Source organism: Triturus cristatus, chromosome 1_2 (assembly GCF_964204655.1).
Source record: "Triturus cristatus chromosome 1_2, aTriCri1.1, whole genome shotgun sequence".
NCBI classification, from domain to species: domain Eukaryota; kingdom Metazoa; phylum Chordata; class Amphibia; order Caudata; family Salamandridae; genus Triturus; species Triturus cristatus.
In genome coordinates, this window is record NC_140580.1 from 884,701,840 (window position 1) to 884,724,197 (window position 22,358).

A 22,358-nucleotide genomic window follows, 5' to 3' on the forward strand; every position below is an offset into this window, starting at 1 on the left:
CATTTTTCTCATGGGGGCGTAGTATAATATTCATGGGTCTCTGGAACGTAGCCGGGGCTCCATGTAACCCAAAAGGCAACACTTTAAACTGGTATAGGCCCCCTGGTGTAGAAAATGCAGGTTTCTCCCTATCTTGTTGTAGTAAAGAGATCTGCCAATACCCCTTACACAAGTCCAGGGTACTGATGTACTTGGCCCTCCCTATTCTTTCGACCATTTCGTCGACCCTAGGAAGGGGATATGTGTCGAACTCCGAAATTTTGTTGACCTGCCTAAAATCAATACAAAACCGGACTGAACCATCCGGTTTCGGTACCAGGACAATGGGCGAGTTCCATTCGCTTATGGAAGGTTCGATGATGTCCATTTGTAACATTTGTCGTATCTCTTCTGCTATTATCTGTCGCCTGGCCTCTGGGATCCGGTACGGCCGAAGACGTACCCGTTTTCCCGGAGGGGTTTTTATGGCGTGCTCGAGTAGAGTGTTTTTTCCTGGGGTGGTGGAAAAGTGTTACTGAAGAGGCTTTAGAGTTTCAACGAGGCCCTGTCTTAAGGTAGGAGGGAGGTCACTGTCTATGCATTGAGTGAATAAGGGGCTCGTTTTGTCTTTTCCACCCATCAGTACCGGCAGTGGTCCCTCCCATTGTTTTAACAGATTAATGTGATACACCTGGGAGGTGTGTCTACCCGGGTCTATTTTGACGCGGTAGGTCACAGGGGTAACTTTCTCGATTATCGTATAGGGGCCCTGCCACTGGCCCAATAGTTTGTGGTCTGAGGTAGCCATCATTAGCAACACAGCGTCACCCACGTTAAAGGATCTATCCTTTGCAGTTTTATCATATTGGCCTTTCTGGGATATTTGTGCTTCCTCTAAGTTGTTTCTCACTATCGATCTGATTTGCCCTAGGTGGGTTCGTAAATGGGTTACATATTCAACCAAGGGCTTGGCCTCATCAGGCTCAGCTTCCCAGGATTCCTGAGCCATCTCTAGAAAGGTACGGGGTTTATCCCCATATAACAATTCAAAGGGCGAATAACCCGTGCTTTTCTGTTCCTTGCACCTGATGGCGAATAGCGCCAGGGGCAACATGTCTTCCCATCTCCTCGTTTCAAGGGCTAGAAGTTTCTTTAGAGTGGCCTTTATGGTGGCGTTATAACGTTCCACTAGGCCATCCGTCTGAGTATGGTAAGCCGCAGTCCTTATTTGCTTGACTCCTAGCTAGGCACACACCTGCTTCATTAGCCGGGATACGAATGGGGTCCCTTGGTCTGTCAGGATTTCCTTTGGGAATCCCACCCTAGCAAAAACCGTGATCATGGCCTTTGCAATGTTAGCAGCATCTGGACGGCGTAGGGGTATGGCTTCCGGAAAACGGGTGGCGTAGTCCGCCATAACTAGAACGTAACGGCACCCGCTTCGGGAAGGTAGTAAAGGACCTATAATGTCCATTCCTATTCGGCTAAAGGGCTCGCTTATAATACGGAGGGGCCGAAGGGGTACTCGGGGAGGACGATACCTTGCTGTTTTCTGGCATATGGGGCATTCCCTGCAGTATTTCTTTACCTGGTGGTATATCCCTGGCCAGTAAAAGCGCTCCATGATTTGTTTTTCGTTTTTTCCTGTACTAAAGTGTCCCCCGAGGAGGTGACTGTGGGCTAAATATAACACCTTTTCTCGGAAGGGTCCAGGAATTAACAGTTGGGCCTTTTGTACGGGACTTCCCTTCCTATAGAGCAATCCCTTCTGGGTAAAGAAATAGGGACCTACATGGAGGGGATCTTCACCCGGTAGTGCTTTGTCCCAGGCTTCTTGTAGTGTCGAGTCTTCGCTTTGGGCCGCGTGAAAGTTACGGTCCGTTTCCCAAGGATTTTCGTCCCGAAAAACAGGCAGACTCGTTACGTTCTTCTTTTTTTCTGTCCTCTTTTGCCGTTTGCTTTTCCGGTTCTTTGCTGAGGGCCAGTTCTGATCTCCCTCTTGTGAAAAGGACGCCGTGGCCCACCATTTCTCTTCTTCCAGGCTTATTTCTTGTATCATGCGTGTCAGTTTTGGGTAATCGTTTCCTAGGATTACCTGTTCGGGCAGACGGGGTATTAGTCCAACTTTTAGAGTAGTGCCGGTGTCTCCTGGATGTTGTATCCGTACCCGAGCTATGGGGTACGGTTTTGTATCACCATGGACACAACGTATGGACACGGTCCCCTCAACCGGCTCCACTCCTGGTCCGATATCTTGTGGACGCACTACGCTTTGTAGACAACCGGTATCGGCTAGTGCAGTGACTGGCTGGCCATTCACTGTCACTTGACAGTGATAAGGTGGTGGTCTTTCCCCAGAGGGTGAACAGTAGTAATTGCGGGCTACTCCGATTTCCATTGGCTCTTCCTTTTGAGGACAGAACCGAGCAATATGGCCCATCCCCCCGCAGTGGAAACATTGAGGTCCCGCAGGAGGGGGCCGGAATATTGGCGGCCCGGGTATAATCGTGACGTTTTCTGGTTTCTTTATTACAGGCGGACGAGGTGTCCTTTGTAGTCCTGGTCCCCCTGATCTCCCTGCTGTCTCTTCTCGGCCCTTTTGAATCTCTTGGGCCCGACTGTAAGCACTCGCTATCTCAACTGCAGTTTCCAAGGTAAGATGAGCCTGTTGTCGCACCCATCTTTGGATGGGTGGATGAAGGGATGTGAGATATTGTTCCAGATAGATTTTGGCCATGATTCCATCCTTATCTGTAGTGGCTGGTCTTAGCCATCGATCGGCCATGTCTTTCACCCGAAAGTACAGGGCTCTCGGCGTCTCTTGTGGCCCTTCTTTCAGCTGTCGCAACTTCATCCGATATGATTCATCATCTACCCCCAAACGCTCCATTATACAGCGTTTTATCTCCGCATATGGAAATACGCCTTGGGCTGTTGCGGCCTGATATGCGGCTTGTAAATCTCCAGACAGAAGAGGCCACAAATACTGGCCCCACTTGTCAGCAGGCCAGGACGTCGCAGCAGCCATTCGCTCAAAGTTATTGAAGAAATAGTCAGGGTCTTCCCCACTCACGTATTTCTGTAGGACAACAGAGGGAAAAGTAGTAGGCCCTCTCTGGTGTCCCAAAACCTCGGTGATTTTGTCCATGTCTGCTCCGTGCGTTTGTTGCATTTTGCCTCGGTCCTCTTCCACTACTGTCAAGAAGCGTTCCATCACCTTGCCCAGATGTTCCTGGTTCTCGGCCATCTTTGTGAGTGCCGCCTCCATGTCTCCTGATGATCCCACTTCTGACACCACTGTGGGAGGGCGGGTCGGATAAAAAGACGCGGAGGCTGAATGTATTTTCCAAAGATGTGTTTTGTTTTATTGTCCACAACAACAGGGTATGTGACAGTGGGCGGTTCTGCTCCCTCAGGACGGTCGATGGGCTGGATGTTGCTGGTGGTTGGTTCCGTCTCGTCGGGTTCGTCGGGGCCACCCAGGAGGCTCATAAGAGGGGAGAGAAAACAGCCGTCAGTCGCTGCTATGCAGAGATAAATATGCTTGTATACCCGTCACCACACCCGGGTGTTACGATGTCTAGGATTTGCGCTACTCCAACATCACTCGAGGAAGTGGTTTGTGAAGGGGGGGGGGTTTCCGTGAGAATATATACACAACGAAAACAGAGTTTTTGCGGGATGCCTTAAGTGCTCAACGTGTCCTAGGAGAGGTATCGGGGACGTGCTTCAAGTGGTTCAAAAGTGCCTTGCGCCCCTCCCTCTCCCCTGTTTCCCCTTTACCCGCCTCCCTCGTACCCTTCCCCACAATCCCTGGTACTATTGCCACTCACCGGCTCCGCCGCAACTGTCCCGAGTTGCGGCCGCTCTCCAGCCTCCTCCGGCGGATGCCACCACTCCTCGCTCCACTGCTCCTCCGCTTCGTCCTCGTAACCAGGATCCTCGTCCCGCCGTTCTTCCTCCTCAGGGTCGTTGCCTTCGCTCCTTCGCTGCTCCTCGTCTCGGGCTCTTCCTTTCGCAGTTCCGATATCAGGAAAAGTCCAGCCTCCTTCGTTCCGCTCCCCTTTCATTGGCCGGCCATGTTCTCTTCCGGGGTCATCTCTTCCTGTTTCCGGTCTCACGGGCACCTCTCTCTGTAAGGACACAGAAGAGGTGGGTGTGTCTGACTGTCCGGTCCCCACCCTTGTAGCGTTGCCCTGTGGACATGGGACTCGCAAACTGGCTCGTTCGGATCGGGACTCCGGATTCCCAGGTAAGAGTCCGGCCCGTCCGCCCGCTCTCTCACAATGCCTCATTCCTTCGCAGAGTATGAAGAATGTAGGACAGGGTCAGTTCTGAGACAATGCGAACCAACCAAGTAGGAAATATGCACTTGGGCATGACCAGGGTCGGACTGGGTCAGAAAATAGGCCAGGGCACGACAATAAAAGTGACCCCCATTAGTGAATTAGATATCTGGCCCATGATCACAATTAGGGCAGTTTTCAACTGCCAGAGATTCACTGTATAAGGGTTTTGCAAGGTTTGGAAGATTGTATGGATTTGAGATTCCTGCAGTCAACGTTTTCTGGGCTTAATTTGTAAAAATAAATACAAGTAAGTGCCAGAGCCCTTTTGGCGAGACCACTGCAGCCTGCACCACTTATTGCCCTAGTTAGCTCGCCCACTGGCAGTATCAATACTAACCATCGCACTCATGCAAGCGTGACAAATCAGACTATTCTAGGCCACCCAAAGCTATAACGATGGCGTGAGCATCAGGTATTGTTCTTGTTTTAATGTATATTGACTTATTAAACACTGTTGCTGTGCTCATCTCAAAATTAGACAGACGGCGCCGTCATGTGGTGGACTGCCACTAGAGCCAGTGATGACAATTAAGTGTCGGTGCTGAGCACTGGAAACCACTGGTTCAAATAAAGCACTGCTTTTGTTTCATATCAATGAAATCAACAGTAAAAGCCAGCCCAGGAGACAATAAAACAAGACCACAATCAGCCAAAAAAACAGCCCACACGCTGACCTGTCAGGCCAGCCCATCGGGCACTGCCTGATTGCCCTATATGCCAGTCCGAGCCTGGGGATTACTTTTACTAATCATAAGAAGTGGCACATGGGGAAGGGTGGAGTCAGTGCTCAAGATAAATGCAGAGAATGAAGAACATTGGATGGAAGGAATGACTTCATGTCTCAAAATGAAAAGGACATAGATTAGAAAATTTACTATGATGTGTTAGAGGAGGGGAGTGTGACATTGTTTATAGAGAGAAAGTATTTAAATTCTGACACTGTTTGATTAACCAGGCTGTTGATCGAACAACAGCTGAGGTTATCAGGCTCTAGTAGATTTTCTGCAGTTAAGTCTTGGAGCAAAGGGATCAGGTGAAGAATCAGACGATGTCATGGTATATATTGGGATAGGTGGGATGTCATGGTGTATATTGGGATAGGTGGATGTCATGATGTATATTGGGGTAGGTGGTAGTATAGTGGTTTGACACGAGAAGTGGGGAATAAGGTTTGACACGAGAAGTGGGGAATAAGGTATTTCTTATGGCCATTAATTCTACATTTAAGCTATGAAGGGTTAAAGCGTGGACTTTCCAACTATGTCAATCATGAGGCTTAGGGTGACGGGAGCATGGTCTTTCAGCTTGCTCCTACAGGGTCGCCCAAATTTGCCATCATCCTGACTCCAATCAGCCCAGGACCCGTGTAGATTTAAGGATAGCTGATTACTGAAACTTGTGGCCGTGACAAGAGCATGAGATTGACAACAGAAGTGCTCTTACTGCCGTGCTGTGACTCAGCGTCAGTTGCGAACAGCAGGCCTCGAATCCAAGATGGCACTTCTTGCAAAGTTGCTTCTGCGCAGACGCATGTAACAGAGAGTTGTGTCTAGCAGAGGGTTCAGAAGGGGAAGCTTTGGTGGGCAAGTAGAGCCAGGAATATAGAAGGATCTGATGTGGGGTCCGGTGACAGATTGGGCAATATCGGGCTGGAGAGGCCCGCCCATGCAGGTTGTGCCTGGGAAGGAGTGAACTGTGGCGATGGAGGACACTATACAAGACAGCACCTCCACTACTAAATCTCAACTAGGCAGCCAGACTATAAAATCTTATAGCTATCGTGTCAAAGAAGTTTCAATTCTATTAAGGACAGATAGGTGGGGATTATGCTTACTCTTACCTTACTGCAAAAACACAGCAGCCAACGAAAACCAGCCATTTTACAATGAAAAACCTAATTTCCCATGAACACCCATTATAACCTCACAATATCATGTACCAATCAGGTCCTAGAGAGCCCCATAAGATGTGTTGATTCCATAGTCCTTCCTCTTTCTTTGTGAAAGTCCAACTTAACAATATAGAACTTTCCATAACAAACTCCACCAGAACTGCAGCCATCCGCATCAGAAGACATAATTTGCGACACAGTGAAGAAACCTCTGATTGTCGTCTGTAACGAAGCCAGATCAAAACAATCTCAAACTAGAACGAGAACTTCTTACTTCAGAGTAGTGCTCAACTCTGCTTTCCCTCAGATCCTGAGTGCACCATATAAGAAACCACAACACATATTGTGCAAATTAAAATTAAGGGGGGCCATAATATATAACACAAGATAGACTTGCAGAACAAATCATAAAAGATATATGGCATATTATTATGTTTTATTAAATACATATAATTGGGTGGGTTAAGCCTCACCTCAGTGTCCTTATGAGAATTGAAAAATCTTTGATGCAATAGCTATAAGATTTTATATTCTATGTCAGAACCGGAAGCTTCGGATTATGCTTGTTGAAAGCTGACCCACAACCAAAGATGCAACATCAGTAATTGGTTTATGATAAAAAACACTTTAAATGTAGACTCGGAGGACCAATCAGCTGCTGCCATGATATCTTCCAAATGGGATCCCAGGGGGAAAGCTTTAGAGCCCATAGTTCCTCTAAACGTATGTGCAACAAACAAACAAGTATCAATTCCTGCTTTTGAAAGCGACCGCAACCACCTAACCCACCTAGCGAAGGTGGTTGAATTTTCAGGGCCGAATGGTTTCTGAAGTGCAATAAGAACGTGGCCATCAGGAGACTGGCACAACTCTCTGGTACAATCTTCATTAGTTTTTTTTTTTTTAAAACCTTTATTACAGTTTCGGAGACATACAAGTATGGGCCTACAACCAACAGGCCGGCCGCTAATGCACACTATAAGCATAGACACATCTTAACAACCACATCGGTGAAGCAATAAGAGAGCTACTGGAGTGCTAATCAACTCAGCCAGCCGCAGCCGCAGTCCATAGACAAGCAAAGAAAGGTTTCATATTTTTAAAGAAAACGAAAAACATCACACACACAAGGCAGAGGAGGTCAATAGTAGTAACATGTGCTCCCCGTATCGAAGGGGTAAACAAACCCAGGGAGAAAGAGGGGGGGGGGGCAGGCAGAAGAAACCAAATGCACATGTCGCAGGAGCATAGAGGAATGCGCGGGCTAGGGAGACAGAGCAGCATCCATCTCTCGCGTCTGGGGCGGGGCGCAAATACCTCCACGATAGGAGTTCCAGGGACCCCACACCTTAATCCACTTCCCAGGCTTGCCTCTCGCCACATACACCGTTTTCTCTCTGAACATACACCAGTCCATGTGTTCCTTCCACGCTGAGACCGTTGGTGGCCTCTGGGAGCCCCACAGTTGTGCAATGTCACGCTTCGCTACCATATAGCCCAGAGTCACCCACTGCGTCTGCATCACATTGTAATCAGTCGGCTCCCAGACATTCAGCAAACATCTCCGTGCCTCCGGCAACAAGGCAACATGCGTGACTTCTTCTAACACCGCATGCACTCTACACCAAAACCGAGTCACCTCCGGACACTCCCACAGGATGTGGAGGAAAGTCCCCAGTAGTCCACAGCCTCGCTTACACAGACCATCCACCGAATACCCCATACGCATCAAACCAGGCCCCGTGACGTACACTCTATGAAGTATCTTAAGCTGGACGAAACGCAAGCGGGCCGGGATAGCCACCTCTTTCGGGGAGGCCACCGCTGACACCCAATCCTCGTCGTCAAGTTCCAAACCGTCGGCAATCCATGTCTCCCGCAATGAGGTCAGCAAACCCATTCGATCATTGATAAGCTTCTTGTAAATCAGCGAAATGGTGCTATCCGGCACATGGCCGTCCAATACTCTATCTTCCAACGGGGAGGACTCCGGAATAGCCGCCACGTCCGGGAATACGGAACACAAGGCGTGATGAACCTGAGCGTACTGAAAGTATTCCCTATCGTTCAACTGATATTCGGTTTTCAGCATGTCGAACGTCTTAAATTTCCCTTTCGTCCAGAGATCCCCTACCTTGCTGATACCAATCATATCCCATTTCTCAAAGCCTTTCGTAGTACACAGATAACCCAAACGTCGGGAAGCGTACAATGGCGTTGCCCGAGTCAAGCGATCCCTCCACCCCATCGCCGCATTGGCTGCATGCCACACCTGCACCGCGACCCGCGTCGGGCCTGTCAATCGCGCATCAAGGGACCCCGAGTATAGTGCTCGATTATAATCCCCGCTTGGCAATAACAATTTGTCCATCTCAAAAGCCGGGTTCAAAGCAGGCCCATACATCCCGTGATTGACAGCAGCCAACTGGGAGGCCCAATAATATCGTTTAATATCAGGGAGAGCGACCCCCCCATCGTACCACGGTAAGGTTAGTTTGGCGAGAGCGATCCGCGGCCGCCCATCCCAAAACAATCGACGCTGAAGACACTCCACCTCCCGAAAATAGCGGGCCGGCACTACGTCCACAGTGTTCTGTAGGGCGTACAAAAAGCGTGGCAGCGACATCATTTTGAACAATGCCGCCCGTCCGAGCGGCGAGAGTGGCAGCCGCCGCCAACCCGCCACATCCGCCCTTAGGCGCTGAAGGGGGGGAGAAGATTCCGCTCATACCGGGCCACCGGGTCTAGGGTTATAAAGATTCCCAAATACTTAAACCCCGACTGCGCAACCTGGATAGGGCACCCCCGCGGAAGGGAGGGGGCCTCCCCGGAGAGAACGTACACACAAGTCTTAGCCCAGTTAATGACCAATCCGGAATTGCGACCAAAGGAGCTCAACACATCCACCAATACAATGAGCGATTTGCGCGGAGATGCAAGATACAAGAGGATATCGTCCGCATATAGGGAGACACGGTCCTCGTACTCCGGCGTCCATCTAAGGCCACGCATCGAAGGGTGCCACCGCAGCCACTCCGCAAGGGGCTCCAAACAAAGCGCAAAGAGAAGAGGCGACAACGGACATCCCTGTCGCGTGCCTCTACCCAAAGCAAAAGGAGCCGACACCCGTCCGTTGACCACCACCTGTGCCAGTGGGTTATCATAAAGCAATTTCACCCAACCGATGAACCCCGGGCCGAACCCAAACTTCGCCAATGCTGCCCAAATATACGGCCATTCCAAGGTGTCAAACGCCATGGTAGCGTCCAGGGACGCCAAAATGGCCGGCTCACGCATGAATGGCGCTCTAGCGAGGACGCCATGCAGTCGCCGCAGGTTCAAAGCGGTATTGCGATGGGGTATAAAACCGGATTGATCCTGATGGATCAGGTCGCCCACGACTCGGATCAGGCGATTGGCCAGTACCTTGGCAAGGATTTTGGGCTCCGCGTTCAACAAAGAGATAGGCCTGTAAGAAGTACACTGATCCCGCGGCTTCCCTTCCTTATGGATAACAACAATAATAGCAAGACGTTGGTCAGGGGGGAGGGAGCCCGCCGCCTGTGCCTCAAGGAACATGTCCCGGAGATACGGCGCAATCTTATCTGGGCGCAACTTATATAATTCGATGGGAAGGCCATTAGGACCCATGGCCTTGCCAGAAGCAATAGAGCGAATGGCCAAAGCAATCTCATCCGGCGACGGGGCCGCGTCCAGCAAGAATTTATCCTCATCAGATAGAGATGGCAAAGCAATGTCTTTAAGCAGCAGGCGAGAGTCTTCCTCCGATCGCTCAGAGACCGGAGAGTAAACCCCGTGAAAATACTCCGCAAAGCAATCAACAATATCACCGGGGTCCGTCACACACACACCATCCACCCTCTCAACAACCGGCACCTCTCGACTCGCTCTCTCCTTCTTATCCAACCAGGCAATCAACTTCCCCGCCTTATCACCCATATCGTACAAACGCCCCTGTTGCTCCCTGCTCATACTCTTAGCAGATTCAGTAACCAGCGCCTTGTAGTCGGCCTGTTTAAGCCCCAGCACATGCAGTCTGTCATCCGTAACACCTTGCTCCAAATCGATCTCTAACTCGGTGATCTCATTTTCTAGTCGAACCACCTCTTTCGCCTCGCATTTTTTGGTATGGGAGATGAGAGACAGGGCCTGGCCCCGGAGCACCGTCTTAAAGGCCTCCCAAAGGGAGACGGCGGAAGACACCGACCCCACGTTGTCGTTAAAATAGTGTTCCAGGGACCTAATCAGGTCTGCACGGATCGTGGGGTTTCGTAGGTACCAGGGGTTGAGCGGCGCCACCCTCCCCACCGCCCCCATGGCGATATCTAGGTGTAGCAAAAGAGGGGAGTGATCAGATATACCGCGGGCCAAGTGTCGCACCTCCCCAATCATCCCAGCTTGGGCCGCAGGCACTAGCATATAGTCAAGCCTCGAAAGACTACCGTGGGCCCCGGAGTGGAAGGTATATTGTGCTTGTCCAGGGTGTTTCAACCGCCAACAATCTATCAGTCCCAGGGTATCCAGAAAGCCCCCCAGCCAGTTCTGGGCCCGAGGGAGGTCCCTAGGGGGATGTCGATCTTCAACTCCGGAAACCACTGCGTTAAAATCCCCCCCAAGACCAAACCCCCCCCCGGAAGCCCAAGTAGCAGGCGCCCCAAATCAGCAAAGGTGGCCGTCTGCAGGCCCGGCGGCACGTAGACAGTAACTAGCGAAATCAACTTACCCTCCCATCTCCCCACCAGCGCAGTGTAGCGCCCTCTGTCGTCGTGGAGCACCTCATCCACCTCCAACGGGAGAGAGGTCCTAACTAAAATGCCCACTCCCCTCGAGCCAGAGGTGAAACCAGAATGGGCCAGAAGGCGATATCCTCGCCTGTTCATGGCATGGAAAGAGTTCCCTATGAGGTGCGTCTCCTGCAGAAACACAATGTCAGGCGAAATACGTTTCAAGAACTGCAGGACCACCCCCCGCTTTATCCTGTCCCCCAGCCCATTCACATTCCATGAAAGAAGTCTCAACCCCTTACCCCCCATCCCCCCCAGCACAAAATATCCCCCTCCCGGAGAGCAGAATCATAATAACACAACAGAAAACATTACCCCGCCTTGTGATGCAAACAAACAAACCCCAACCCCACCCCATCAACCCCAACAAAACACCCCCCTCCCTGCACCCCTGCGTGAGCCCAAACAGCCCCCCCAACGTGCAGTGTGCCTGTCGCCCCAATATGAAACTCACTACAAAGAAGACAAGAAAAACCCCAGAAGGAGGAAAGGGCCCCAGCAAGCCCCCCGCAACCTCCAAATACCAAAGGGCAAAGCGTTACAAACTGGAGTCCAGTGCCGCCACAGGTGCAAAACGCTACCAGTCCGGTCCATAGTCAGAATCCCTGTTCGATTCCTACTCCGTCGAGCACTCTCCGCTCTCCGCCATCCGACCTTCCCGACCTCGACCCCTAGGTAGGGCATCCAGCCACTCTCCAACCGCCTCCGGCCGGTCAAAGAAATGCGATCGACCCTCTAACTCAACCCGCAGCATAGCCAGGAATAGCATCGCATATTTCAGCTCCATGTCCCTCAAGCGCCGTTTGATGGCCAAAAATCCCAACCGTTGCTTTTGAACCGCTTGTGTGAAGTCTGGGTAAAAGCTAACATTAGAGTTCTCAAACTTTAATGGCCCAGCCACCCTCGATGCCTGAAGTATAGCATCTCTATCCCGAAAATTAAAAAGTCGGGCAATGATAGGCCGCGGGGGAGCACCCACCTTGGGCGCACCACCCGGAATCCTGTGGGCCCGTTCCACAGCGAAGAACTTGCTCAGTCCCTTGGGTGCTAGATGAGTCACCACTAGATCCTCCACAAAAAGATCCGCAGCAGACTCCTCCGATCGTTCGGGCACCCCAATAATACGGACATTATTCCGCCTGGCCCTGCTTTCGGAATCCTCAAGGCGACGGTCAGTCAGGTCACTGGCGAGCCGCAACCTCCGCACCTCCGTCTGCAAAGCGGCCACATCCACAGTTAAGCTCGACGCTGCTTGAGTCAATGAGTCGACCCGGTCATTTGTTTTGGACAGGTCCGCTCTGACCAAATTCACATCAATCAACACCGAGTCCAATTTATTAGCCAGGGTATCAAATTGCTGGTTCACAGTCGCCTTCATCTCCTCAATGGCCCCCATGACATCCAGTAGAGTCAATTCGGACGATGCGCCCGAGGTCTCCTTGGGCCGCTCAGGCGATTTATGTGATCCACTAGGGGATCCCTTTGGCTGTGCATAGCGGTCCATGTTGTTGGCCTGGGTATAAGCTCCCCTCCGGGTAGACTTGGGTTTCAGCTTGTCACCGTCCACTCTCGCCGCCATCATCAGCGACCACCAAGGTCAGCACCCTCCAGCACCCGGAGGAAGGTCAGGCGACCAATGCAGGAGATCTGGGCCACCAACTGAAATAGGCCCGTTTACAGTTCGAGAATCAGGCCATGCACTCCGTCCTCGGCGCTGCTTACCCGAAGTCCCGACGTCAGTTTCCGCAGATCAACTCAAAACCGAAAGTGAAAGCACGGGGTCCGGGGCAGGCCCAGACTGGCATACCGCTGTTGTTCACTTCGCACCCGGGCACCTCACCAACTCGAGTTTGGGACCAAGGCCGGAGAAGGCCGCAAACTTCAGATCGCCACCAGTCCGGTTCCCGGAGTCCGATTTCGATCTGGGAAACGAGTGGCACCTTAGCGCAAGATCATAGACAAAAGCCAGTCTAGAAAACCAGGATTATGACAGGATAGACGTGGGAGGTTGCGGAGGCTCTCGGGAGCCACAAGCCTACGCGGCCATCTTGGTTGCGCGCTAGGCTCCTCCCCCTTCATTAGTTTTTAAATATCGCACAACACAGAGCTTTTGATTATCTGGAAAGAAACATAACTTATACATCTAGAATAAGTTTTGGTATGGTTAGAAATTAGAATATAATTCCGAAAGAGAAAATACTTTTCCCATTAAATTCAGGGCTTGAACATCGAAACACGCCTTGAAGAAATCAGTCATAGTAACGATGTGAGTTTTGCTGATATTTGCTTCCTGGACAAATCTTCATTAGCTGGTCAGGCCCTCAAAAACCTGAGAACAACATCAACATTGAAAGTAGTAGTAATTGAGTAGTTTGGTTTAGGAGGCTGAATCAAACAAATACCTTGTAAAAGTTTACATGTCTGTGGTAACTTCCTCTAGGGGTTGTAATCTGGTTCCCCCAATCCGTGGATATACTGAACCACTGAAATATAGTCCATCCTCAGGAGAATTCAAAATTGTGTCTAGCAAAGGAACAGGTTTTTGATCGCAAACGATCCTGCTAAGAGTTCCAGGCAATTGATGTGAAGCTGAAGTTTGGCCAGAGGCCACCGGCTCCCTGTGGATATAAGACAGCATCCTGCCCCAATGGCTAGCATTCGATTCCATCACCACATCCGGAGCGCTGCCAAATATGGCCTTGCCGTTCCATGCTTCCATATGGTCCAAACACCAAGATATTTCCAGTCTGCCATCCCCGGACAGAAAAATCATCTCCAAAAAAGACAACCCTTTCTGAAGAGTCTCCAGTCGTTCAAGGGTGTGATAGTGAAGGATACCTGGGAAAATCACCTGTATAGAGGATGCTAATAGACCCACAATCCTGGCCACAGATCTCAAAGATGCCACTGAAGACAACTGAGTTAATCTCAGTTCCTTCTTGATCAAATGAAATCTTTTGGGAACAAAGTCGAAGGAGAGCTTGAGCAGAGTCTATCTGGAACCCCAGGAAATTCATCTGTTGAGATGTGACCAGACAGGATTTGGAAACATTGATGATGAATCCCAAATCGTGTAACAACTGAATTGTCCATTGCAACTGCCGGAGCACCATCTCTCTCTCCTGGGCCATTATTATGAGATTGTCTAGATAAACGATCAGCCAAACACCTCTTAGTCTTAGGGACTCCCCTACTTGTTTCATTAGTTTGGTGAAGCACAAGGGGGCTGAAGAAAGGCCGAAGGGAGGGCAGCAAATGCGTATCAATTTTGATCCCAGCGAAATTGAAGAAAGCATAGATGAGGGTAAAAAATAGGTATTGTCAAATAAGCATCTTTCAGATCGAGTCTGACAAACCAATTGTTTTCTTGCTAGAGATCTCTTAACAAGTGAATGCCCTCCCTCTTAAAGTGGCGATAAACCACTCAAGAGTTGAACTGTTTTAAATTGAGAACCAAGCAAGAACCGCCTCCTTTCTTTTGCACCAGTAAAATTATGATAACAAAACCCCTGTGATGGGGAGATGTTGCACGATTTCCCATTTGCGCAACAACCACAAGATCTCCATGCCAAAAAAAGCTTACTTTAGTAGGGAAAAAGATAGGGGAAGGGACCTGTCTTTTTGAACGGAGCCCGGTAGAGCTCTATTTTGAACCCCCACACCGAATACAGAACCCAAGGGTCATTTGATATGCTTTGCCAATTGCGTAGGAAGTGGATACCTAAATACGAGGAATTCCCTGCACCTGACGAACCTCTATGATTGCCGAACCTGTGGAAGCGTCTGCTTCTTTGCCTTTGTCTTGTAGGATAGAAGGTTTCTTGACCATAGGCATTGTTATAACCACCTTGGTCTCTAGGTTGATAGTCTCAAAACGAGGTCAGGGCAAATCATCGGCCTGACACTCAACCCCTGTAGCACTCAGTCCTGTTAAAAAAGGGTGTGTGGAACACTCTTTTAAATGAACTTTGTGCTTTATCTAGGGTGGAGAAAGTGGCTACAAACTTGCCTAGTTCTTTTATGAATCTGTCACCAAAGTGTTGCCCATGAGCCAATGGCCCTGCCTCAGAGATTGCCAGCTCTGCTAATTTAGGGTCAATTAGCAGTCCTCAATAGTCAAATAGCTCATTGAGCCCATTCCATCAAGACATCTGGGTTGACTGGGGGGTTAGATTCTTTAGAGTGGGCTGCTTATTCCAATATCTTGATCAGAGGATTGGATATATCCAGTAACTGATCTTGACAGCCACGGCAGGTGTGGTCAATGCCCTTTTTAAGGTCCTTTGAGTATTTATGCATGAAGACGGCCATGCTCTGGTCGATCTCTGGCAGTTCAGCCACCTTCACAGTCAGAGAAGGAGGGGGCGTTCGGTGCGCAATTTTACCCTGACTTCTTTTTCAAAGCTTGTGTGCAATCTTGATTGGACAGAATCAGCCACTTCAGAAGAAGGGCACAATTCGGAGAACCTGAGGTGAATAATGTTTCTGGGCCGAAGACCAACAACTTTTCTGGCTGAGTTTGCGATTCCACATAGTGTGTTTTGCGCTTGCAGAAAACTCAACCTGGGAAACATCAGGTTTTGAGGAGGAGGAGGAAACCTCATCCGGTTCCATTTCAGAAGTAACTTTCGCAGTAGATGTGCCCTGGGGGGTCAACGACCCCATAACCATAATCAATTAGTGCGTCGTTGGCCATTTTGTGCAAGTCTTATGTGGCCACAAAGAGTCAGGAGTATTGGAAATTGGTAAAGGACTAGCGGTACCTGATGTTTCCTGACCCATTTCACGGAGAGCATAGTGCTTTAAAGGTGCCCGAACAGATGCAGAGCCAGATCAAAGCCATGTTAACAGAATCCTGAACAAAGTTATGAATGGCTTCAACAAATTTCTCCTCCAGCTGATACTCAGAGGGGTCATTGTATTCATAGAAACTCTTAAAAAAAAATTGCATTGTAATTAAGACTGCAAGTACCTTACTAGGACCAATGACCAAACACAGGTGGAGGAGGGGAGGGTCAAATCCAGACTGGCTGAAATATGAGGCAGTAAAGAGATCTGCCTTCTGATATATAGTTGCGGGTATTAAAGTCTAGAGGAAGCAGCCTGTGGACCCCTCTTTTGGTTTATTAGGAGCCCCCGGAGGGCGTAGTGGAGTGTATGCAGGGAAAACGCACTGTACTCTGTAAAACTTTCTAAGTCAGAAGTGGCGCAGTGGGGCACCTGTAGGAGTGTTAGAAATGGGATTTTTGGTCGGCTAGGGCATGTGCCAAAGTCGGGCAGAAACCACCACTCTAGTCAGGATAAGGGAGTTACACTCCTAAAAAACACGCCTGCTCACCCCCTTGGTAGTTTGGCACGAGCAGTCAGGCTTATCTTAAAGGCAGTGTGTAAAGCATGTGCACCTAACCAACAGTAATACAGTGTAAGCACTACAAAAGGACACCACACCAGTTTAGAAAAATATCCAATATTTTTATATATTGAGGACAAGACAAAAAACGATAAAAATCCACAACACAGTACTTAAAAATCTTCAATTATCAAAATATGCTTGAAAAATAGTTCCTTGATGTCGATAGCTCCATCCGGGGCTATCATGGCGTCGTGAGCAAACAAATCCAAACAGTTCTGGCTGACCGTGGCGTCGCGGGCCAGCTACGGTGTCGGGAAGACCCGCAAACAGTACCTTTTAGAAATGCAGGGCGTCGGCGACCTCTCGTTGAGCTTCCGAAAGCACAGCGTCCGCAGGAGTCGGTTCCGGAGGTCGGTGCAGGAGTCGTCGAGGCCCTTGAAGTCACACACGTTGCAGGTCAAACTCCCCTCTGTTGAAGTCAGGAGCGCTGGTGTCGGCAGGCGTTGGGTGCTACGGTGTGAAGTGCAGCGGTGCGGCGTGCGGTGCCCTCAGGTCGCGGTGCGAGCAGCGGCTCGGTGGCTGTGTAAGATGGCGTCGTCGGTAAGACCGGGGTCGCGGTGCGAGGTGAAGGTGGTGCTCAGCGCACTCCTAATTGAGTTAATTAAAAACCTTGCGATGTTAAAACAGACATTTTCAGAAGCAGTGAAACTATGCAATAATCAATGAAAACATTATCTATATCCCATATATAAAAAATTATGAAGGGAAATGGAGATGGCTGAACAGCAAAGAAAGAGGAACGACTCTGGGGTCAAAACATCTTATAAGGCTCTCTAGGACCTGATTGGTGCATGATATTGTGATGTCATAATGTGTTGATGCTGAGTGATGCTGTGGTGGCCCCGAGTGATGCTGTGGTGGCGCTGAGTGATGCTGTGCTGGCGCTGAATGATGCTGTGCTGGCTCTTAGTGATGCTGTGGTGGTGCTGAGTGATGCTGTGGTGGTGCTGAGTCATGCTGTGGTGGCGCTGAGTGATGCTGTGGTAAAAAACTTCCAATTATATAAAAATGTAGATTTATGACTGGCAGTGTATACTTCTATATATAAACCACATGGAGGGATCTCGAAGGTTTCTGGTCAAGTTATATTTTTCTTAGTTCCCCGAAGAGGCTCGTGAATACGCGGGCACTATACAAAATCAGTAAACTACATCTTATCAGAAATGGAAATGTGAAAAAAATTTAAAGTTACGTGTAGGAGAGTAGGTTCTGCACTTATGTTGCCCCCACTTTTTTTCTGATGTTAACACTGGTTTCTGGCTATAGTCTGGCAGGGCCCCAGTCTCTCTGTTCTCTCTAAACAACTGGGAGTGCATATTAGATGCACTAGTGATTGGATACTGTAGTACCTTATGAGCCCCTAGTATATGGTACCTTAGGTACCAAGGGCATAGGTACTTCACAGGCCTACCAGGGGCTGAAGCATGTATTATGCCACCCCTGGGAAGCAGACTAAATCTGACACCACAGGCCTGCTTCTGCAGCCTGGGTGTTTGGCACACCTCACTGAGGTATAGGTTTCTATATCTCACCATACACACACATATAAACCTATCAGTCTTCCCTAAGGCAGGCCCTATCAATCCTGAGGGCAGAGTGCTTGGTTTACAATGTGAGGGGGTGCCTCTGCATGAGCAGGACCCCTCTGCAGCTGGCAGAGTCTATTCTCTATGGCTGTTTGTGGATGCGGTTAAACCATATACTCTTAAGTGCAGTATAACCTCCCGGTAAATGCTAACTTTGGAATGACTGCATCAAAATATGTCGTGTTTGGTGTCAAGCAACTTGGAATCATACCCCCACACCAGTAACTGGTGTGGGAGTATGATCCCACCCTTCTAGAGGGGACGACATGTACCCACTGTGGAAACACAGTAGAAATCTGAAAGAGCCCTGGCATCACAAAATGGATGCCACCAGCACAGACACTGGGCTGCCCTCCTGCTGCTGACTGAAACTCGCAGTGGAGGAAGCCCAACAATAGGCATCCTGTCACAGGGAGGTGTCACCACCTTCCAGACAGGATTTAGTGTATTGGGGCTGGGTGGGTGCACTCCTAGAGTGCTTTGAAGTCCTGCACTTGGGGAGCAGTAGGCTCCTCTGTGCATATGCCAGCTCAAACCGGTTCAGGGACTACCTGTCCCTGCTCTGGCGTGAAACTGGACAAAGGGAAGTGGGTGTAACCACCCCCTACCCTGACCCTCCCAGAGGAGTGGTCATAAAGCTAGTCCCTCCCTTTCTTTTAGTATAAGATAGGGAACCTAGGGGGGAGGAGCCTAGCGCGCATCCAAGATGGTCGCGTGAGCACAGGGCTCCCCGGACCCTCGCTGCTCCTCGGAATTTATCCTGAATCTATCCTGACTCGGTTGATGGAATCTGGGAGACGAATGCTGGCTGAACACTAAACTCCTTTCGGAAATCAAATCGGACCTGGCAATCCGGAGTTATGGTGGTTTGAACTTTTGAGGCCCACCCTACGGCTGTGCCCGATGCGAGGGTGATCTGTGGAGCCGGGGCGTAGTTGAACAACAACGGCAGCGGAGCAGTGCCAGTGGCCGTCACATCACTTTCGGTTTCACTTTTGGTCTTTGAGGGGCTGGACTGTGGACTTGCTTGGTGCGACTGGGCTTCCATTTTGCCTTTGCTTGATGCCGGTGGCTTCGTCTGCTGCCAGTGTGCTCATTGACGGTGGTCCCTTCGCTCCGCCATATTGCGGCCTGTGGTGCGACACGCGTCTGCCTGGCCTGTGCCACCTCGACGCTTCCTCGGTTGTCCCCTTCGGCGATCGAGGTTCTCATGGGAGGCAAGGGAGACCCCGAGAGGCGTAAGACCAAGACATCCCTATGTGGGGGACCGGTCCAGACGAACAACATGGACCGCTACACTCAGGGTAAAGGACCCCCCGGGACAGCCAATGTCCCCCCGGAGGACACCAGTGGTGGCCCGTCCGTTTCTCCGGATCTGTCCCTGCAGGACATCATGGGCGCCATTAAGGGCATCAGAGAGACCATCGCTACACAGTACGAGGCCTTGGCCCGTAAAATCGACACGGTGGCCATTGACATTACCCTAATCCGGGCGGATCTCTCTAAGACCAACGAGAGGGTTCAATCGCTGGATGTGCGGATGTCCTCCCTTGGTACGGACGTGTCGGACCTGCAGGCCTCTCTCGGCGATCTCAAGTCGGCCAATGATCTGATGGCCCGGCGGCTGGAAGACTTCGAGGGACGGGCCCGCCGCAATAACATCCGCGTCATAGGCGTTCCGGAGACCTCTGATAACCGCCCGGTTGATCTCCTGGTCGAGGAGCTCATCCTCGAACATCTTGCTCCCGCTGGCCTGAGTACGTTTTTCGCTGTGGAGCGGGCCCATCGAGTCCCAGGTGGCCGGCCGCGACCGGGTGCCCCCCCGAGGCCTATCGTTGCGAGACTTTTCCATTACAGAGACCGAGACGCGATTCTGCAGGCCTCACGGGTTCATGGCCCGGTCCGACATGAGAACTCGTCCATTAACTTTTTCCCGGACTTCACCCAACTTGTCCAGAAACAGCGGATGGGCTTCCAGGGGGTGAAGCGGCGGCTCCGGGACCTCGGTCTCAAGTACTCTATGCTTTATCCTGCAAGGCTCCGAGTGGAACATGAAGATCGGACTACCTTTTTTGACTCTCCTGTGACTGTGAGTGACTGGCTGGATTCGCTGCCAGACCGGGGTGACCAGACTGGGCCCTCTGCCGGTACCGAGGGTGGTGGGTCTCCTTTGGAGTGACTTATGGTCCCGGACTCTGCCAGGTTGTACTGTTCGGCTGGGTTCTACTTCTTTTGTGCATTTTGTTTCACTATGTTGTGTGTGGGGAGCGGGCGGGGACGGGTCCCTTCCCTCCTCCGGGGTCTTTTCGTAGAATGGGGTTTGTAGGGCGACAGGCACACTGCAAGTTGGGGTGGTTTTTTGGACCGCAGGGGTGCAGGGTGGGGGGTGTTGGAGTTGGGGGGGGTTGGTGGGTGGGTGGGGTTGTTTGCATTTGTGTTTTTTGTTTTCAAGGCGAAGTATTGGCTATGGTTCATCCTTGGGTGTTGAGCTCTTTGCTAGGGGGCCCTTGATCTACTGGATGGGATGGGGGGGGACGGGTTGAGATTGATGTCTTGGAACGTCAATGGATTGGGGGACCGTATCAAACGGGGTGTTGTGCTGCAATATCTGCGTCGTCTGACTCCTGATGTGGTGTTCTTACAGGAGACGCATCTGGTTGGCAATGTTTGTCGGGCTATGAACAGGGGGGGATATCGACTTGTGGCCCACTCTGGTTTCACCACTGGTTCGAGAGGGGTGGGCAATCTCTTGCGAGCTTCACTTCCGTTGGAGATCACCAGGGTGGTCCCAGACGATAGAGGGCGCTATGTGGCTCTGACTGGGAGGTGGGAGGGGCAGTCCCTTTCCTTGATCTCGGTCTATGTTCCCCCGGGCCTCCAGAACTCCACCTTCTCAGACTTGGGTCGTATGTTGCTTGGGCTTCCTGACAGTCTTTTGCTTATGGGTGGGGACTTTAATTCGGTTGTCTCGGGTGACCTGGACCGTCATCCGCCCAGGGCCCTCCCTGCTGCCCAGGCGTGGCTGGGCGGGCTCCTGGAGACCTTCGGTCTGGTGGACTGTTGGAGGTTAATGCATCCGACACAGTTTCAGTACACCTTTCACTCTGGGGCCCATGGGAGTCTCTCCAGACTGGACTATTTCCTTATGCCCGCGGCCCAGGCTGCTCGGATTCGAGAGGTCAAACACCTGGCCAGGGGTATTTCTGATCATTCCCCACTGTGGTTGCTTTTTGACACCGGGTCGCGGTCCGCTGGGCGGATCGCTCCTATTAACCCTTGGTACCTGCGAGACCCCAAGATCCGTGATAGCCTGATTAAGTCGATTGATCAATATTTTTCTGAGAATGAGGGGTCGGTGTTGTCCTCGGTGTCCCTGTGGGAAGCTTTCAAAGCAGTGCTCCGCGGGCATGCCCTGTCCCAGATAGTGGAGGCCAAGAGGGTCAAGAGAGAGGCGGTTGTGACGCTGGAGACTGAAATATCGGGGCTGGAGGCAGCCTTGGAGGCGGGTGTCACCCCGGATGGGCTGCATGCCCTCAGCCTGAAGCAGTTTGAATATAAGTCTCTCGTCACTGATGCTGCCAAGACTATATATAGGGAGCAGCAGGGCAGGTTGTATGACGCCGGAGACAAGGCGGGTAAGCTGATTGCCTGGTTGGACAAGAAGGAGAGAGTGAATCGTGTGGTCCCGGAGCTTCGGGTGTCGGATGGAGTGTGTGTGACTGAGCCTGGTGAGATTGTTGAGTGTTTTGCTGACCACCTCCGTGCAGTGTACTCCCCGGTGTCCGATAGAGATGAGGACGACTCTCGTCTTCTGCTTCGGGATATTGCCCTGCCCGGCTTATCCGTCGAGGACCGCGAGCTGATGGATGCCCCTTTGTCTGTCGAAGAGATAGCTACTGCGATTCGCTCCCTCCGCTCGGGCAAGGCTATGGGCCCCAACGGCCTGCCGATTGAACTATATAAGTTGCGCCCGGATAAAATCGCGCCTTTCCTCCGTCATATGTTTCAGGAATCGCTCGAGAGGGGTTCCCTTCCTGACGACCAGCGTCTGGCTACTATAGTAGTGATTCCCAAGGAGGGTAAGCCACGTGACCGCTGTGCCTCCTATAGGCCTATTTCCCTGCTGAATGCCGAACCCAAAATACTTGCTAAGGTCCTCGCTAATCGCTTGCTGAGCGTTATATGTGACTTGATACATCCGGATCAATGTGGCTTCATCCCACATCGTAATACCGCTCTCAACTTACGGCGTCTGCACGGCGTCCTTGCTAGGGCTGAGTACTTGGCTGAACCGGCCATATTGGTTTCCCTAGACGCCACGATGGCCTTTGATAC